At 41.5% G+C, this 20,276-nt stretch overlaps 1 protein-coding gene across 1 annotated transcript in view; it reads left to right on the forward strand.

Moving 5' to 3' along the window:
- The window catches only part of CELF4 (CUGBP Elav-like family member 4), a 710,588-nt gene that overhangs the window by 370,878 nt on the left and 319,434 nt on the right, over positions 1 to 20,276 (forward strand). The gene's annotated exons all lie outside the window — the stretch shown is intronic.

A 20,276-nucleotide genomic window follows, 5' to 3' on the forward strand; every position in this document is an offset into this window, starting at 1 on the left:
TCCATCCAGCACCCTGTAAAAAATCTAAACTAAAAGATTAATTGTTAGCCATGATTAACATATTATTTATTGTTATTGTGTGATGTTGAGACTATGTTTGGAACAGATGGGAATCCAATTAGCTTAGTTCTGCCTTTGTCCGTTGGATGAGACATTAATTTCAGGGCCACTCTCCACCTCATCTGAATAGCTACAAGAAAAGAAATATGCTCATGAAACTTCATGGTTTTGAGACTGTTTGTCATATATTTTTGTTTTCTCATGAAAGGACACTACTGGCTGCTAAGCAACAGAATAGCTGTGTTTACATGTACATTTATCTATATATATGCGCACACATACGCAGACACAGGGAGCTGTTTACTCAAGGACAAGAGTCCTCAACAGACTGGCTTTCAACTGAGAGTAATTCTATTAATTAGGGCTGCAGATACCATCCCCCTTCTGCTTCCCCCACCTTACCTCTCCCTTTCTTTCCTCTGTTGCAACTATTACTATTTTTAATTAACGTGCCAAAATGTTCACTTCTAACTATAACAAGAAAAGAGAAAGACAAAAGGGCAGAAGCAGGGAGAGGAGCTCTGGAGAGAAAGACAATTTGTTTGACTAACCCTTTCAGAAAAAGACAGGCTTGTCAATGATTTCTCTTCAGGATGGTATCCCATAGCCAGGGGAGGGAGCAGAAAAGCTTTTTAATGGGGCTTTTCTCCCAGCCAGGAATAATCATGCCTACAGAGAAGTCTTAAAGCTGCCTTCGGCTTGGGGGCAGTTCTGTTACACCTCTCAGTGGTATTTCTTTTTTTCTTTTTTAACATCTCCTCCTTTTTATTTTTCCCTATTTTTCAAGGTGTTATGAATCCTTAGTCCAGGAATTATCTCTCAATCCATCTATATTTTTTTGTGCTATATTGATTATTAGTTTTTTTCTCCACCACAAATCCCTTTCCCTGGATTTTAAATGTTACAACATTTGATGTAATCCCCACACTTCAAAACTAATATCCAGACACCACAGTAAATATTTAGGGTTCAAGGTTGCCTCTCTGTTCTTCATCTTTGAAAGAGTTTGTGATTAATTGAATACTGGTGAAAGTGGAAGTTGATTGAGATGCTTATTGTAGAGAAAGAGAAGTAAAAAAGACAATACTGGGATTCAGATATAAACACATCATTAGCACTGGAAAAAGTGTTGATTGAAATTGGGCATATATGGGTATGAAACATGGCTTTTCATACACAATAAATTCTATGAAATATGTGCCTTTATTGTTGCTGTTTTATTTAAGTTAAAGCTGCCTGGGTGTTGATGAAATATCAGGGGAGAAAGAAAATCAGCTTTTAACTAAAAGAATAATGGCTTTGCATTTACTAATGTTATCATTCTTCATGGATAATATTAATAATCTAAATGTTTGCCAGAAACTGGAAAAAATAGTTTGCTCATTTTAGGTTTTTTGTTGAATCTTTCCCATACTAAGCCTCCTCCCTGTCCCTTCCCAAAATATGTGTGAGAAATTAAAAGCATCAGAAACTAGTGTGCTATGAGCCCCATCCTTTCCAGTTCTGAGGAGATGTGAGTTTTTAAAGCTTCCAGCTGGCATCCACCAGCCTTTCAAGACAAGCTGCAGATCTGGAGCCTACTGCTCCAGAGGTCCCTGATTGAAACTCAGTGGCTTTGTCAAGAGGGTGGTGACTACTTTTGCTCGCACACAAATTGGCAGTTTTCTGAACCACTGTGCGCAGAAATCCTTGACTCCTATTCATATGCGTCAGGCAGCGTCTCTCATTTCAAATGACACTGGCTTATTTGACTTTCAAATGAGAAAACGAAGTATCGTGAACAGATGAAGAGATAATCAAAACATCTTTGTTCAGGTTTTTGGAAACTGGTTTTGAAAACTGAAACTCCTGAGCCATTCTGCCAGTTCTCACAATATTTTTATCATTAAAAAAACAAAAACAACATTTGCTAATCGGTTTCATAAATCTCCTGTCTTTGGAGGCATGTGAATTGGTACTGATTCACCTTAATAATAATTAAATATAACTAATGTTTCTATCAACCCATATTTGAAAGCTTGAACAACATTAATTTTCAAATGGAGAAGAATTCAGAATCTGAGCTATTTCTAAGCCAATCCTCAGCACTGACAACAGCGTTGCAAGAGCCACCCTTGTTTTGAAAGCATAGGCGTAAAATCAAAAGTAATATAAAAACCACAGAAACACATAGTAGTGAAAAACCTTCCCGGATCAGCAGCTTTGATCCCTTACCACTGCATGAACTTGTCAAGGCTCATCTCAAACATGATCTTGTATCTTGTTCCTCACTTTTCCAGCTAGGGTAGGACTGCTTATTCTTGATGAGAGATAATTCTCTTCTTAACTTCTAGGCTAAATATATTCATAACTGGTCAGTCTATTTCCTCATCTCAAAGAATTTATATTAATGAGTGGCTAATTGTTAATTCAATTATTCTTTGTAATTATTCTTAACTATACGTTGCATTTTCTCTCCCTTTTTGCATATTTGAATTGTTATCTATGCATATTCACTCTCCAGGCTGTTTTGGTGAGTTGTGATCGATCAGCAAAATCATATGGTGAATGTGTTTCATTTTCCCAATTCAATAAGCAGACACATGCCTGTGAGAAAATGGAGTACTCATCTTCCTTTAATATTCGAATATATTCTTGGAAATTTGGGGGTTTCTTGAATATTCATTGCTATGGAGACTAATTTCACAGAAAGAGCACAAAATAGGTAAAGAAAATGTTACAAGCAACTCAGTCCTGTCCTCAGAAAAGGGAATTTACCTTCTCACACGGCTCTTGTTGTGTTATCGTCTATAAATGGCTGCATTTTGGCAATGCCATGCACAAATTTCTTATGAATTGTACTGTAAAGTACCACAGGACATTTTGGGATGTCATTGTGGGTGTAGTTTGGTTGTGTCTAGACTGGTATTTTTTAAACAGACACCAGGGAGTGGAATATCCTCAAGATAATAGCATTTCATAAGGATGGGTGGATGCTGTCAAGATGAGAAGGTCTAGCAGCATTTCCTAAGGGATTTCAGGGTCTTTGCCAGGCAATTCCAGAACTTCAGGCCTTGTTTGCTTATGTTTTGGTTTAATTATCTGGAGTGAAAGGACATCTTTGCTTTGTATTTGAACAGTGACACATCACCTGCCCTTTCTAACCTCAGCTAACAGCATTATCTCCTCAGGTCAAGTGAGAAAGGCCAGTGCTCTTGTTGCTGTGGGTGACAGGTTCAAACCCTTATAATCATCCATGACAGCACTTGTTATACTTCTTTTTTTATGAGAATTTTTCAACCTCTCTCTTTTGGCTCCTTTATACTGTGGGTCTTTGGTTCTTAGCTTTAATTTTACATTATTTCTCTTGTCCTTCCTCAGCAGTCTTGCATTTCAATGTTTGTATGGCTTGAAAAGTTTTCCCTCAGAATTTAACTCACACACTCATGGTCAAATTTTCAAATCCATGGGTTTAATCTGGGTTTGAAGTAAAACCAGAAGCATGTTACAGATCAGTGCAAGCATACACTCAGACCTCTACTGCTTGGCCTCTTTTTCTCCAACCAGCAAGCTGGAGAAAGACACACAAATACAAATGCACACAGCCACAGGGCACAGACATATCCTGTTCCTTCAGCTCTATCTTCAGCATTATCAAAATTAACAAGTAGCCACCTTAATCCTGCTCACTCATCACAAAGCCCTCTTGTTCCTGCGGACCTGGATCCACAGCTATTGGCTTCTTATCTTGGAGGCTAAGTAAAAAAAAGAAAAGCAAAGGAAAAGAAAAAAGATGCCTTTTTACTCTTGCATAAGCATCACTCCAACCTTCTTGTTATTGATAAGTGGCTTAAAGTGCTGTTTGGAAATGAAAAAGTCACCCTGGTGAGATAACCTCTGGCCTTGGCAATTCCTGGTAAATTACTGTGCATCTCTGACTGGACACAGTTTCTCTAACTTTTGGCTTAGGCTGGGGCAAGCTGACACCCTGGATCACAGAGTGAGGTACCCCGGTGTAATCCCTTGCACTCACTAGTAGAGTTTCATTAATTGATATTGGGTCTTCTCCCCAAGTTTCTCTCCTGCCATCACTTCTGGGTTTTGTTTTGACTGGAGTTCCCTCTGCCAAGAGCAGAGAAAAGCATAAAATGTGAGATTTGACATTTTCTAGTCCAGAAGAAAGAACATCTCAGGAGCTGCACTGGCTGGCAGAGCTCCACTCACTGGTATCTAGTCTGAGCTGCTGCATGGAAAGACAGCAGGGAGGATGTCCATACAGAAGAGAGAGGAGATGCTGTAGGATATGAGGGCAGTGGAGAAATGACAGCTTTGGTGAAGGCTCTTTGCAGGATAGAGTGAGAGCATGGTTCCCTTGGGAATTAATGTGGTGTAATCTTCCTGTGGAAAGTGAGGTTTGACCATGTGAATTAATCCTGCTACTTTGCACTGGGTGAGGAGAGTTTGTTGCCTGTGCCACCACTCCATAGTTTTTCTCAGGAGGTAGCGTGTTGCATTATTGTTGTTCCTGCTGCTGTTGTTTTAATCTTTCACGGGAGATTATATAAAACAGCCTCTCCATGAACCAGAACACATCTCTGGGGAATATGATGACAGCATCCATATCTTAAAAAGCCATAAAGTAGAGACACACTGTAGAAGGTAGTCATTCCCAGTAATAAGTGCAGTATGACATCCAGGGAAGATACCCTATTGTGACAAGTTTGAACACTAGTTCAAATCTGGAGAAAAGTACCTTTAAAACCACAGATGTTGCCATGCTTGTTATTTTAAAAGATTTTCCTTCCCTAAATTACTCCTGCAGCCAGAACAAAGCCCTTTAACCCTTGGAAGACCATAGCCATTTCCTGCTCCCCAGCTGTGAATCTTAAAATTAGTTCCTCTTGAAGCCTGCATCACAGACATCCTCCCTTAAAACAGCAGTTCCTCTGCATTTTCAGGACTCACACTTTGGCGTACTCCAGCCCATGTGGACCCTGGCCTTGATGGGTGAACAAGCTGATAAGGGGTTTTCTTCTTCCCTGATCTCACGCAGAGATTAATTTCTGGACTATATATAGTAGATGTGAGGCCCGATAACAGGCTTGTTTCAGGTCTTGCAGGAGCTGAGGCAGGAAGAGAGGATAACCAGAGTTCCCAGTCACAGAGGATGGAAGAGCCTTCAACTTCCCGTTTGCAAAATGTGCTGCACCTCAGAGCAAGACACTCATTACCTATTGCTGTATTCATACCTGGAGGTACAATCCTGCTGCATCACCCACGCTGCAGCCCACAAGATGGAGTGGGAAAGAGCTTCCTTGCTGTGCTACTCCACTAATGTGTTAGGAGAATTCAGGCCACTGAGCTTTAGCTACCTTGGGCCACACTTTCAGAGCTGAAATGCCACCTATATCCCTGCAGCTAGTTAGTGAAAAAACAAGAGACTCCCAAGCATGATTGAGACTGCCTGAGCAAGGTGACATGCAGGATCCTGTTTAGAGCAAGTGAATGGAAAGCCCCGAGCGCAGTCCAGGTCAGCCTTTCCAAATATGATGCTGTGTGCCTCAGTGTCCCCTCTCTGATCAGTGTGCAAATTATGCCAGCAGCCACTGCCCTCAGTTAGGTTTTATTTATGAACTCCAGGACCAATAAGTCAATAGATCCTGGAGAAATGTCACTATTACAACCATCCACGACAAGGGAAAGCACATTCCCAAGCAGGGACAGTGTGGAAGGCCTAATGAACATTAAGCAGAGCACTTGTTCAGCACTGGCTTTGTCGCTGCTGGGCAGCCTTGTCCTGACAGAGCTCCTGTCCAACCAGGGACGTACATCCATTCATCATTAGTCCTAATGCAAGCTTGGGAGTTTTAAAGCCAGGGCTAAATCAGACCATCTTAATTTGCAGGCTTAATGCATTGCATATTATCCGTATCCTTCCTATGGGATTTATCTTGATTAAGTGCTAATTTGTAACTGGTGGTATACCCAATGAAGTGACTGATGAGAAGGGTGCCTGGGTTGAGAGTCTGTGTTTTGGCAGCAGTGCAGACTGGGGATGGAAACTGCTGTTCCCACTGCAGACACTCAGGCAGGCAGCTCATTTTATGCCCATCGCCATCAGCCTCATAGGCAAAGTGTCCAGAAGGGTTTAGCTTGGGTTATTCTTCAGCTGAGATAGAAGCCAGAAGTCTGAAGTGGGAGAGAAGACCAGTCCTGTAAAGGTTTTTGGCCGTACTTGAAAAGTCAGTCCCTGTGCTGTTGTACAGCCCTGTTTGGGCAGAACAGTGCAGATCAGAACAGGTGTAGATGCTTCAAATAACCAAGTGCAGGCAGCTTTTTACACACCCTGACTGACACATCTTCAGTTGCCTGTTGGACTCCTCCTGTCTGTGCCCACAGCTGAGCTGCCTGCCCCATCCCCTGCAGTGACACCCTGCCCAGCCCCTGCCTCTCTCATTGCTTCCACTCGGTGTCCACCAAGAATCAGCTGGAGTAAAATGTTGTGTGGGTGAGACCATTTTAGACACAATCACAGTCCTGATTTGACCACAAAAACCTGGCAGAGCCTAACAGCAACACAGAAAAGTCTCTTTGAGATGGGCAGAGCTTTTTCAAGGAGCTAGGAAGCTCCTATTTCAGGATAGTTTTACTTTGTTGACCTTCATTTTGGAATCAGAAACAAACCTTTCCACCTTCACCAGACACACCAAATCTCAGATCAATCTACATCAACATGTAAGTTTTACAGCGTTTGAGGAGAAGTGACCTTTAAGTAGAAATGGGTTCTCAACTTTTGCTATCACAGCATTGGCATTTCACTAAAATAAAAGACTTTATTTCATCTGTCAGTTTGGTATCTGAAACTGTGTCTGGTTCTGTAACCACCTGCCCCTTCCCTACCCCCACCCCCTACCCCAAATCATGAATATACACTGCATATATGTCTTAAACAAGTCTTATGCACAGAAACACACACACAGAATTCAGGTCAAGCTGTTTCATAGTCCTATTTCACAGAAGACTGAAATGAAGCTTCACTAAAATTTCTCTGATGTGGTAATAGTAAACCCAGGGAAGGCATCCAAAAGTTTTAATTTATGTTTTATGCTGTACAGAGATGTTCCCAAATAGCATTTCTCCTTTTGGTTGCTTTTCCTAATGCTGAAAATAGTGGACAGTTTCTCAGCTGATGGATACTGCTTCCTTTTACTTGAGTAACTAATGACAGCATTTGAAGAGGAAGGGGGGCTTTGTGTAAAAAAAAAGAAGTTAATTAATTTTGGGGGTTTTAATCTCTTTTCTTTTGTACCAAACTATAAAACAAAAATTCTTCGGGAGCCAGAACATGTACCTCCAGTAATCGAAAGAGAGGCAAGGATCTGACTAATAGATATTACGTTCCATTATATGGTCTTGAAGTCAATAAACATTAGGTTACCTTCATGCAGTGAAAAAAGACCAGATTTATTAAAAAATCTTATCTGGAGGGTTTGCATTTCAATAGGATGTGAATTTGCATATTTTAACAATAACCTCCCATCATTCTGTCTGATCTGTGCTCAGTTGGCCATACAGATCACTTTATCTTGAATAGATTATCACCGGTTTAATAAACCCTTCATAATATGCAGGTATAACAATGGTACTTCATTGGATAAAGAAGGCATTAAAGTTCTTTTTCTGGAAATAGGGGTGGCCCAGCTAGTGATTAACTTTATACCTCTGTACATCCCTGTGCTGAATACCGATTGAAGGAGAGTATTCCCATTATTCACATTCAAAATGGACCAGCTCTTCAGAGTCCCTGTTAACTCCTCCTTGCCCATGGCAGCTGCGGAGAGGTGGGAGTTTAAAAAGCCAAGGCTGTCAAGGATTTTATCACCAGCAGTGGCCTTTACCTGGAACATCAGGAAAAGCTGACTTTCTTCCCCCAGGCTGAGTCTCTCACATGTGCAGGGTGATCAGTGACAAGAGGTCTCATGAAGGAGGCACCATCTCAGTGCTAGCTGGAATTAGGGTCAACACGCTGCTCAGCAAAGGGCCAAAAAGGCTTTTACGCAAAAAAAATCTTAGATAACCTGTTTTCAGTGAAAAATCAGCATTATTCTTCCTTATCGCTTCTCACAGGCTTTTAGTTAGTGACCACTTCTACTTTCCTTACAGAAGTTCATGTTCCACTGGTTGTCCTTTACAAGGGATGAGTCCATCCCACAGTTCCCATGTCCCACATTGTTGTCTCAAAATGTTTGCCTGGGAGAAGCACACTCAGACCCTCAGCAGGAGCACCAAGGAGTCTCTGCCAAACCACAGGGCTAGCTTTTGCCTCCTGCAGTTTCCACGGAGACAGACTATTATTTACATGTGCCTGCAGTTCCAGGCTCCTGGCCACCCTTCTCATGAGACATAGGACAGAGCATTAGTAGCAGTGCAGCAGAGACGGGGGCAAATATGATTTTAGCGTTGTCCTGCAATTTTTGATTTCTTCATTTTTGCTTCTTTGTTGACATTTGCACCCTGACTTGAAGAAAACATGATACTCTTCCTCTCCAGGGTACTCAGTGCAAAGCAGGCAGCCGTGAGCGTTAACTGTCCACACACAGAGCTTAGACAACCTGCAGGCTACTGTGGCATTAAGCCCGAGCTTGTAGACCTTAATGAGAGATAATGTTTGCTCAGGACCAGCTCTGTGGTCATGCAGCCTTGGGATCTGGGCTGCCTCACATCTGACCAGCTGGGAGCATAGGAATAATGAATTTAGGGGCTGAATGTGCATGCATGTATGAGAAATAGAGAGCATGTCACACACGCATTCCCCAAGACACTCCTGAGAGCAACTAGAACTTTTCACACTCTCTCCATCCCCTGTTTTCTTTTTCTCTGCTCAAGCTGTGTTCGTGCTTGCTTTTCCAAAGCTCCCATCAGGAGCTTTTTGCTTCACAAGAGCCAACATGCCGTTGTGCTGGCTGACAGTGGGAGCACAGCAAGGCTAGTGAATAATGGAAAGTTATTGACCTATAATAACCTGGCATTATTGACCATAAATGATTTAGTTAAAGTGCATACACACACACACACGCACACACGCACACACCATCTCACGTGAAGGAGCTGAATTTTGAATTTCGTTTGTTCAGCACTGGCTCAATGGAGCTTGTCACAGGGCATTTTGGCCTGGCATGAAATTAATGTTAATCAAAACATCTCTGAGGACCCTCTAAATAAGATTCTTGTGGGGAACAGGCTCAATACCTGCAGCCAAAAGCAGATTGTCCTGAGTCTTTACTTGAGGCTCCATGAGAGCACAAACCTTTCATGAACTTCAGCAGAGTTCACAGATTTTAAGGCTGAAGAGGAAATTTTCATTAAGCAGTTTTGACCCCTGCCATAAGGCAGTCTAGAGACTAACTACCAGGACCAATAACCTGCCACCAAACCAGAGCACAATATTTAGGGAAAAGGAAAAATATCCACTTTTGATGTCAGATTTCCCAATTTCCTATTATTTTTTCTTTCTGCTGAGCCAGCTGTTCCCCTCCCAAGTGCTGACATCAGGTCCTTTGGAGTCACAAAGTTCTGGTTGCCCCTCTGGAAAGCATACTCAGGGTTCATGGCTGGCCTCAGGTGCCCCTCTGGATCCACAAGGTCAGGCATTACCCCCCACCCACCCTGATGAGACTCCAGCACCTTCCTGTGCCTGAATGGAAGCTTGTGGAAGTGCAGGTGTCTGAGTTGGTGAGCTTGGCTGGGTCAGATGACTTGAGTATCTGTTTAGCTGAGCCAGATTTCTGAACCAGGTATTATAACCCCAGCCACCTGCAGAATTGCCATATGCCCTCCTAAGATGCCCATCTTTGTGTCAGCATCTGAATTTTGTGCCTGGCCTTTATTATGGAAAGTTCCTGCCCAGCATTTGACAGGTGAAACTTTGCAGCTTGGACCTGTTCCTGATTATCTATCAGTGCTCTTCAAACAGCCATAAAAGCTTCTCATTAGCTTTGTGGGCACTGTTCTTTATACACAAAATAGCCATGCCACTGTGCCTGGCTTTCTTTGTTTTCTCAGAGTCAGAAGGATGAAAGGAAGGATTGCTTTGGTTTCAGATTTGCCTGACTGGGAGCTCTTGAGAGAGGATACAAGAATAAAATTTTAACTCTCAGTAGCGCTGACCCGTGGTAAGGAAGCAGCTATGAATTGCCATTTACAGCACAGAAGAGTGTCACGATGCAGGGATTCTTTCCCTTGCTTTTCCAAGATCAGGCAATATTCCCCACTTACTCCAGCAGGCAGTGGTAGCACCTGGAGCTGCTCCCGCAGTCCAAAATCACTGCAGACAGGCAATCACTGAAGTCAGAGGTGCGATCCAGTCTGTGTACTGAAGTAACTAACTTTTGAGTACATTTTAAGTACCTAATGAAGCAGGCTTCCCGGAGTAAATCCTTAATTTCTCCATCTAGGAAATTGGGTTTGCATAATTTAGTTGTTTAAATTTAGGCAGCCAAGAGCTCCCTCTGGAGGTCTCCAAGCAGCCCGTTCCTCTGCATGGGCACGGCCAGGCACTTGCTTCAGAAATGCAATTTCCAGATGTACCTGTGATTTCAGCACAAGCTAAGTTTTCCCATTCAGGAAATAGGGTCTCCCCTAAATTTTCCAATTTTTATGCTAGAACTAAAGCTAAGCTAGGGGGCAAGACCAGCTGGAAAGGAACATCTGGATTTCTCCCTGAAGTCAGGCAAGGCACACAATATCCTGAAGTAGCTCTGCTTGTCACTGGCAGCAGCACAGTGCCTTTACCTGTATGTGCACACCATCACACACATCTGCATACCCCTGAGACCAGCCCAGAACACCAGATGTGAACCAGCCCACAACTTTTTGAAGGGGGGCAGAGATGGGGGTGCTGACCTCCTAGTTCCTTCATGGAATAAAACTGTGTCTGGGGAAGTTCAGCCTAAACATTGGGAAAAGATTCTTCACTAAGTGGGTATCGGTCACTGGAACAGGCTCAAAAGAGCACCAAGCCTGTCATAAAGGAATATCTAAACAATGCTCCAAGTCACATAGATGAGTATTAGGTACACTACAACGACCATTAAGGGCCCCTTACAACTCGAGATTTTCCATGATTCCATGACTTTCAGCTCTGCCCTTCCTTCCTCTCTGTGTAAGGTACTGTTATACCAGCATTATCCATGCCTTGATACCTTAGATTCACAGAGCTTCTAACAAATATAAATTCCCCTTTGCACACACCCCATTTAATCAAAACCTTGCTGGTTTAAGCAGTCTGTTTTATTAAATTACCAACCTATGAAGCCATTAACTCAATTAGAAGCAGCAGTTCTGTAGTCTTGAACAACCAAGGGGTAATATTGCAGTGGTAGACGTTATGCGGGTATGGCACTTTATAATAACAGTGAGAGCTCATATAGCATCTTAAAACTTTACAATTTTGTAGGAATAGTATCTAATTAATCCTCACAATGGGCCCTGAAGGTAAAGATTATTGTCTAACCCCTTTTTCCATGGAGGAAACCTAGTGGGGAAGGAGATGATAGGTAATAGACTTTGGAAAAGCATAAAAGGCTGTATCTTTCCACGGTCTGCATTCAAAGTAAGAAGGTTCCCCAAATTTCTGCTTTCCTTCAGAGCAAATCAACACAAAATGACCATTTTCTCCCTTTCTTGTCCCCATATTGTAACGTGTAATGGGTTGAGTTAATTTTTTAAAAATCTTTTATTTTTTGGAAGGAGTAGAGGTAGGAGTGTAAAAGTAAGTAACACCAAAGTATTACTAAAAGCTAATACTAAAAGTAAATAAGACAGAAATATAGATGATAAATAGGAAAAGAAGCAGGACTTGATCTGAATTTGAAAAAGAAAGTGACAGATTTAGGATCAATATATTCTTTTAACAAAATACTGAGAGGAGAGAAAAATCTGAAAACAATGAAAATCAAATAATGTTTCTAATAATTAACATTGCCAACCATAAAAAATACATCAGTCATAAATTATCTCAAGCAAACCTGTATGATAATATAAATAAAGGAAATTTATTTTCACTTTTTTGTTTTCTTTGAGTGATATTTTGCGCATTAAGATTTTTCTTTCATTCTGGAATTAAAATTCTTGTTAAAAAGTTGCTCAGGTCCAGAAGTTGAGGATTTAAGGAAAGCACCATATGTCAGGAGACTGATGGTAAAACGCCAAAAGCTAGAAGCTCTGGCAGGGCTTGTAAGCTAGGCTATATCAGGGTTACCTTTAAATGCAGTGAGGTTTGCATTGTACCCTTATTCAAAGAATTAATGAGTAGTTTATTTAAAGTAGATGATTAAAAAAAAACCAAACAAAAACCCAACGATTGTTCTCAGTGGTGATGGCTCCATTTTATCTCCTTTCATATTTACACCATGTAGCACCCAATTCACACTGCAGAGAGAGAAAGTACAATCTGGCCCAAATTTTCAAATATGCTCAGCACCCAGTGGACCAAAATCTTTTAATTATCTCGCTGTGCATTTGAGAACATCCTGCGTTTGAAACAGAAGGCTCCTTAAGTAGTGTGATTTCTTGCTCGGTTTCCCCCTCTGCATTTTTTTTTTTTTTTTTTTTTTTACTGTCAGCATCACATCTCAAGACTATCTCTGTGCTGTGATTTCGGATAGATCCTGCTAGGAAGCACAAGTCTTGTTTCTCCCGCCAAGCTGGTTCAGACATGTCAGTGTTGCTTGGGCTTTCCACTCATCTACCCAGGAGCACCAGGGCCCAGGAGCTCAGACACACACTCAGCAAAAAGTTAATGGCCACAGCCTCCAGAAAGTTCATAGCTGAACTTTCCGTGTCTCTGACCAACGCTCCCTCTTCAGCCACAGCACAAGGGGAAGGAAGGAGGAGAGTGCTGCTCGATGCAGCTCCTAGTGAGGCCCCTCTGCTTTGCCTCTTCCAACTTAATCCAAGCTGAACCTTCTGTGCGAGCGAGTGAGGGGGTCAAGCTTGCAAGCAAGTGGGAATGGGGGTGATGGGGAAGGCAGTAAATAACTTTAAATAACTTGGAGCTATTGGCTGTGATGCCAGAGGTGGCACGCTGCTTCCAGCCACTAACACATGTGGACAGGTGAACCTTTACACCAAATCAATCATCATATTTATTCTAATTGTATCGTAATAGTCCCCCAGGAGCTCAGTTCAAATGAGCTTGACATTATTAAAATTTTAATGCCTAGTTTTCATAGCTGAATGAATATTTAAAGGGTATGTCCCAGGCTTAAGTTATGATGATGAAGAAATTAATGGAATGTCTTGTTTAATGCTTTGGTACATGTTGATGCAAAAAAAAAAAAAATGTGGCTGTTCAAGGCAGAAAAGAAAGAAAGGCAATATTTAGGCATAATTAGAGGAGGAAAGCATCAGTGATGCATTAGTATCAGACACCAGTTTTGTTAGATAGCTCTCAGCAGAGGGGAAATATTTATCATTCAGGAGGGGTGGAAGTCAGGGTGCGGTCAGGGACCAGAAGAGAAGCAGCTCCACATGAATGACAGATCTGAAACCAATCTCTGGGAGTCTCTGACCACATCCCTGCATAGCAGAATGAGCTTGCTAGCCTTTGTTGCCTGGAACAGAGAGAGAAAATCACCGTTGTTACCCAACCAGGGTGTTTGTTTATTTTAAGTACCCAGATCAACTTTGAAGGATGGCATAATTAATCAGCAAGACTCATCAGTCTGGTAATTATGTTACAGATAATTGTCAAAACATAGGACCAGATGATACCAGTTACACATAGATGGGAGTGAGACGTAGCTCCTTTTGCACTGGAGGAGGACCTGATACAGGTTGAAGCTGGTACAGAGAATTGCACTGAGGGACTGAAATCTGGAGTGATTGTGGGGTTTTGTTTCAGTGTTTGTGTTTGGGGTTTTTTCAATCCTTCCATCCTTTTCCCAATTCAAGAAATATGTGGGAATTTATGGATTTTTGGTTTTCTCCTTTTTGAAGGCTCTATTAAAATTTGAAAAGTTCCAGCTTGTGCTTATTCATTTACTGTTAGAAACTGAGGACTAACTTGAGTATCTGGATGGGCTTAAAATCACACCCCAAATGCATTTCCAATCTGCGAAGGAGGGCAGAAGAATAAGTTAATACTCTAAGTCCCTTCACAGAAAATTTTCTCTAAAGGGGCACTATCAAAACGAAGATAATCTTATTCTTCTTCTGAGTGTTTCCTTGTTTGTTTTCTTTTTTGCAAAATTATTTTTTATTTTCATTTTGCCAGCTCAGGAGCCCTGATCCAGTGCACAGCTAAAGGGGCTTATCATCAGAACAAAATGTTCACACATCTAATTTGAGATGTGATTTCAAACCAGCTTAGACAAGTCAGTGGATAAGGTGGCATGGCTGCCGGGGGTTCTTCTGCTCAAATGGAACTTGTTTCAAGCAGTCTAAAAAAAAAGATTAAACTTTATTTGTTTGTTAATAGAACTGAAAGGAGAGCACAGCCGTAACACCTGCATAGGATAGGGATACACATTTAGAAAGAAGCTGTTGTGCTGCAGAAATGTCAGAACATTCTGGTTGGAATAGGTTTAGGTCTGGGCCTCCTGTTGCTCAGAACTGAAGTAATGGTCTGCTCTCTGTTTTACTACAGGAAGCAGGTGACTTTAACCTTTGAAAAAAGGGAAATTAGGGTAGAAGGAAGAGAGTGAACACATTAACCTCAAAAGCAGGACTAGGGGCGGGGGAAAAACACTTCTGGCTCAGGATGGATCTAGCCCAGTACCAAGGAAAACCCTGCTTAACCTGGTGAGAGCGTCTTTCAGTTCTTGGGGAAGCTGTGTTTAAAGTCATGCTCTGAAGCTACCTGCACATTTAGATCAGTGAGAAAGCCTGTATTTCATGGTCCTGGCAGTGGGTGAAAGCAGCTAGTTAATTTACACAGCTTACTCAGTTGTTTGTTAAATGGCAATGCTGTGGAAAGCATTTCTCCATAGGCAAAAGGGCTGGCTGTGGTTCTTATCTTTGTGGCCAGGCATACAAAGCTGCAAGCACAGAAGGTCTAATCTTCTTGGATGGACGGTGGCCAAGGTCTTTTTGCACTCAAAGCACTGGAGTCAATGGAGCTTGGCCTTGCCTAAAGTCTGCAGAGTCAAGCCAAGCAACCATAAGTGGCAAAGGCAAGGTTTGGGTCTTGCTTCAGAAGAAGAGATAAAGCCCAGAGAGGGAAGAGCACAGCAGGAAAGTTCCAATAGCCAGAGGTCATGGGCTCAGGATAAGGTAGAGACAAGAGCAGATGTTCATCTCCTAGTGAGGGAACAAGGGTTATGTCTACAATGCCTTCAGGGATACAACTGTCTCTCTGATCTGATTGCTGCCCTGCTCATGTCCGTGCTGAAGAGTCCCCTGGGGTCTGTGTGACCATGGTGTGCCCCACATGCAGAGAACACCCCACCTGCCCAAGAGACAGCAGCAAAATAGCACCAAGAGCACCTATGGGACCACTGGGATGTGAGGTCTGAGGGGAGACTTTCAGCTGGGAGGTGCAGACAGAGAGAGATCCACCAGCAAAACCACCTTAACAGAGCACATACTGCAAAACTGATCCAGGACCCTCAGCACATGTTCCCATCACTCATTTAAATGCTGTGTTGCCTTGTACATGCATTTAGCCATCTGCAAGGTAAGGATCTGTGCTTCTTAGGGTGAGACTGTCTTTGTTGTGTCCATATGGACTGCCTTCACATGCTGGGGGAAATGGAGTGCTCAGCCTGAAAGAAAGGAGGCTCAGGGGAGACCTTGTAACTCTAAAACTACCTGGAAGGGGTTCATTGCCAGGTGGAAGTTGATCTCTTCCCACAGAGGAAACAAGAGGAAAATGGTCTAAGTTGTAGACCTGCTAGGGCAGGTTGAAGTTGGATATTAGGAAATATTTTTTCACCAAAAGGATGGTCAGTTTGGTTGAAACAAACAGACTGCCAAGGGAAGTGATGGAGCCGTCATCCCCGGAAGTGTTCAAAAATCTTGTAGATGGGACATTTGGGGGGCATGGTTTAGTGGTGGACTTGCCAGTGTTGTATTAACAGTCGGATTTGGTGATCCTAGAGATCTTCTCCAACATTAATTATTCCATCATTCTATGACTACACTGTTGCTCTCTCTTAAAAGAGTTTGGGATTACAGCATCTAGGCTAAAAGAGAGTGAGGTCTCTTTCTACTCAATGCATGCTTAGTTGGCAAATAAAAAAAAGTTAAGGATAGAGAAGAATGATTTTTGATAGAAGCTGTATGGGTACATTTTAAAATTGGATACAAATTATCTTGAAATAAACTCATGAGGGAAATGAGAAGAAAGATGGGATTGTGCAAAACTTTTCCCTACTGATACTAGGGAAGCAGGGAGAAAATGACAGCAAAAGACTGACTTAGTTTTATATTAGAATCTGATGTGTTTATGAACAGAATTTCACATTGTGGTTGCTCACAATATCAGCAAAGAATGAGATTTAATGAGCAGCTTGTTCACTCAAGAGTTATACCTATGCTGTCAGGATACACATAGAAATAGACCTTTTTATGTAGCTTAGCATGACCAGAGGGCCAGTCCTGGGACTCTTTACATGCTTGAGTGTACTCACTAAATGTTCAGGGATTTCTCACTCATGTAAGGGGTCTGGGGGTACAGACACCTTTTCAAAAGCCATCATCCACAAGATACCCTTCTTTTCTAGGAAAGAAAGGTGGAATTCAGGAGCTAAGCAAGATCCATGAGTTCAATAAACACACATCTGGGTGATCAGGGCATCATCTTCTGTCCTTGGTCACTAAGGTACCTTGTGGCAGCACAACCTACCAAAGACCATTTTTACAGTGTGACTGACCAAATCTTTAAGGGAATCTCCTGCTGTCTCTTTCACATGCAGACTTGCATATGAAACAATATTTATAAGATATAAATGCTAAAAAAACCCCAAACATACAAACAAGCAAAATGCTAAAAAGGCAATCCTGCTTCTCTCATTTTGGAAAATGAGGCTTTGCTCCAAATATCCTGTGTTTTGTTCTCAAACATGCTGAAGACTGAGTTCTTCCTTTACCCTACCCCACTTCATTTAAAACCAGAGACACCATAAGATTAAACACTGCATGCTCAGTTACCCCAGGAAAAACAAAATGATTTGTTGTATTGGAAAGACTCTAGTTGCCTATTAACAAGATTAGCAGTTTCTTCAAACTCAAGCCCAAACTGTTCTGTGAGGAAGAAGTTTTGTATTTGAAGCCGCAGGCTTGTGCACATGAGCAAGAACTAACTGGAGCCCCTCTAGGTTCATCTACACACAGGAGAAAAGGAGAAAGATTAATCAATAGTTAGACAGATGGGTTATAATGTGTTTTATATGATATATAGGAAATACTCTTAGAGAGCAGGGATGGTCAGTAGCAATCATTCTCAGGGGTAGCCACCAGAGCACTGACTGATTTGGAAAAGTCAGACCCTTCAGTGGGGTTTTTTCATATTTCACACATTGCCATTTCAAGTCTTCTCATCTGTTTGTGCACATACCTATGGCACACATCTCAACAGGCAGGGAAGAGGGTGGCGGGAGGAGCTGAGTCCTTTACCAAGATGAGGTTTGGGATAGTCATTTCAGATGCAATGTATTACTAGCAAGGTAAACCTATGTGTTTTAGTTTGGGGTTTTTGGTTTGTTTTTTTTTTTTTTAACAAACTTTCTAAAATACTTCCTCTCCCCACTCTTTTGTTAATCCAACATTGTATCAATTCGGAGTGCCCACAGTAAATGTGGTTAATGTGTAATTACACATCAATCCATGCAAACACAGCACTTACCTCTATTCCCATGGGGACAGGTTTTTGCTCTATGCATTACAGCTGAAATAGACAAATACAGGAGTCTACTTGTGTAGCTAACCTGTGGTGAAGAAACCTTCCTGACTCTGTAGCATTTGGAGAAATTTTCCTGAACTGAGCATCTGAGCCCTGACTTTTTTTTTTCTTCAGAGAAAGGAGATTGCTTTGGATTCATGCTTATGGCTATCTAGTTTAGATCACTGTAATTCAATTATGTCACTCAGAATCAGGTACAGAGTGATTTACTTGAACTTTGCAATTACACATACACAATTCAATTGTAGGTGATTTTCTTGGCTTTTCCAACTTTGACACTGATATACTTTGCATTTCCTTAGGGCCCTCTATCAGGGCAGATTTTGTTCAATGCTTTAAAAATTATGACCCAGTCCCATAAACACATTCCTGCCAATACCTTTGCTCATATAAATAGCTGTATTGAATTCAGAGAAATTACTGTTGTGCACATGGCAGACTCAAAAAATACTCATGGCAGACTCAGTTGGCAGAAATGGTAACATGAAATTCCTCTCAGTGTTTTGGGGAGAGATTTTAAACAGGAAAACCTGTCCCACCAAAGTGATACAATTTTCACTTTCAGAAAACATATTTTCTGAAAATTTCAGAGCAGATATTAAACTATTCCTAGCCCCTATTAACATCTGAGCTATGTCATGAGACCATCAAGAACACCATTTTATTTTTAGGGAAGAAGTTGCTCTGGGATTTTTTTTTCTTCCATGAAGCTAACCAGCAACTACAGAGATGCAGGAGTGCCCAATAAACATTTGCTAAGACCTACTAGCTGGCATCCTTCATGATTAGGTCACAGTTGAGTTTCATCATCAATTTAGGGGGCTTATGCCTGAACAATACCAAACACTACACAATATCAGTGAGCATGAAGAGTTTGTTATTTGCCGTTATATCTGTCCACATAATTCAAGCATAGAAATGACTGGATGTTTGTTTATTTATTTATTTGTTTGTTTGTTTGTTTAAAATCAGAATTTAGATACTGTATTTACCCATCAACCACCTTCCTAGTACATGATGACATCTTTATCTTCATTATGTAGATAAAAGGTTGATAAAGAAGCAGGTGTAATGACATGTCCAAAATCACCCAGAAACCCAATAGAGAGCTGAAAACAGGCCTTGCCAGAGGTTAGCACCTCTACTTCTTTACACTCTTTGGAAAGTTCCAGAAACATGGGCAGCAGAAATCCTCTCATCATGGCTTTTGATACAAACCAAAGCCCCCAGTATGTCCTCAAGGAGTATTCAATTTTTTAAGACCTCTAAGGATAGTGGAAAGATTATTATTATTATTCAGATGATCACCAGGAAAATATTCCATGGTTCTATAAAGCACACAAGCTCTAGAATAACCTTTTGTCTCCTGAAGTGAAATCATCCTTAAGCACAACCAGCAGATTATCTCTCACATACCTCTCTTCTGCTTGGTCATGATCTTCCTAACTATTACTGGCACTTAATTCATCTTCAGTAATCTCCTCATCTTTTCCCTTTTTCTTCCTGTCTCAGAGCCCATTTAAGCTATTCAGGACAGCTCCATATTTTTGAGATGGTTTTTTTCTCTGTTTTTTTTTTTTTTTTTATATCTCTGTATTTGTCCATTCTCAAGTAGAGTTTTAGATCTACTTAAAAACACAAGGTACATTGATGAGCAATGAAAAAAGCAGGTGAGACAAGAAGGGTAGTAGGAACAGTGGGAGGAAGAAAGATGGAGACAGTGAGAAATCAGTCTCTGCTTCCTACTCTTCTTTCCCAGGTGATCCTTCTACCTGCTCTAAATTAATATCAAAGCCAGAGGGACCAGAAAAAGGTTGGTGGGAGAAAAAAACGACAACCTTAGGAAAAGAAAAATCATGATGCAGAAAAGCGTCTGTCCCCTGTCTAATTCCTGCAGTGGCCTGTAGCTGATGGTGCTGAGAAAATACAGCAGCAAGCTCTGACATTTCATTTCTGTGGAGAATTGAAAAAGGGCTTGCTATAATTCATCGCTTCTTGTAACTCAAACCCTTTTTGACAGGGGTACCTGTGCTGTCTTTTAACAGTGGCACCACAGTGGCTGTAATTGGACATGAAAAATGATGTTGTGTTTCTGCTTGCTGGGAGAATTGGGGTGGCGGTAGGTGGGACAGTGGCAATTTGGTGTGAGATGGTGACATCTGGCAAAATTTGGATGGGTTTGTTTTTGGCAAAAAAAAAAAGGAAGGACAACCCAAAGGGAAGGGTATGAAGTGTAGCAAGTATGTTCACCTTGCCTATGGTTTGCAAAGGTGGTATTCATCATACATGAACGTGCAAAGAATCACAGGAAAATGAGAAGTGTGATGCCCATGAA

Source organism: Vidua macroura, chromosome Z (assembly GCF_024509145.1).
Source record: "Vidua macroura isolate BioBank_ID:100142 chromosome Z, ASM2450914v1, whole genome shotgun sequence".
NCBI lineage: Eukaryota > Metazoa > Chordata > Aves > Passeriformes > Viduidae > Vidua > Vidua macroura.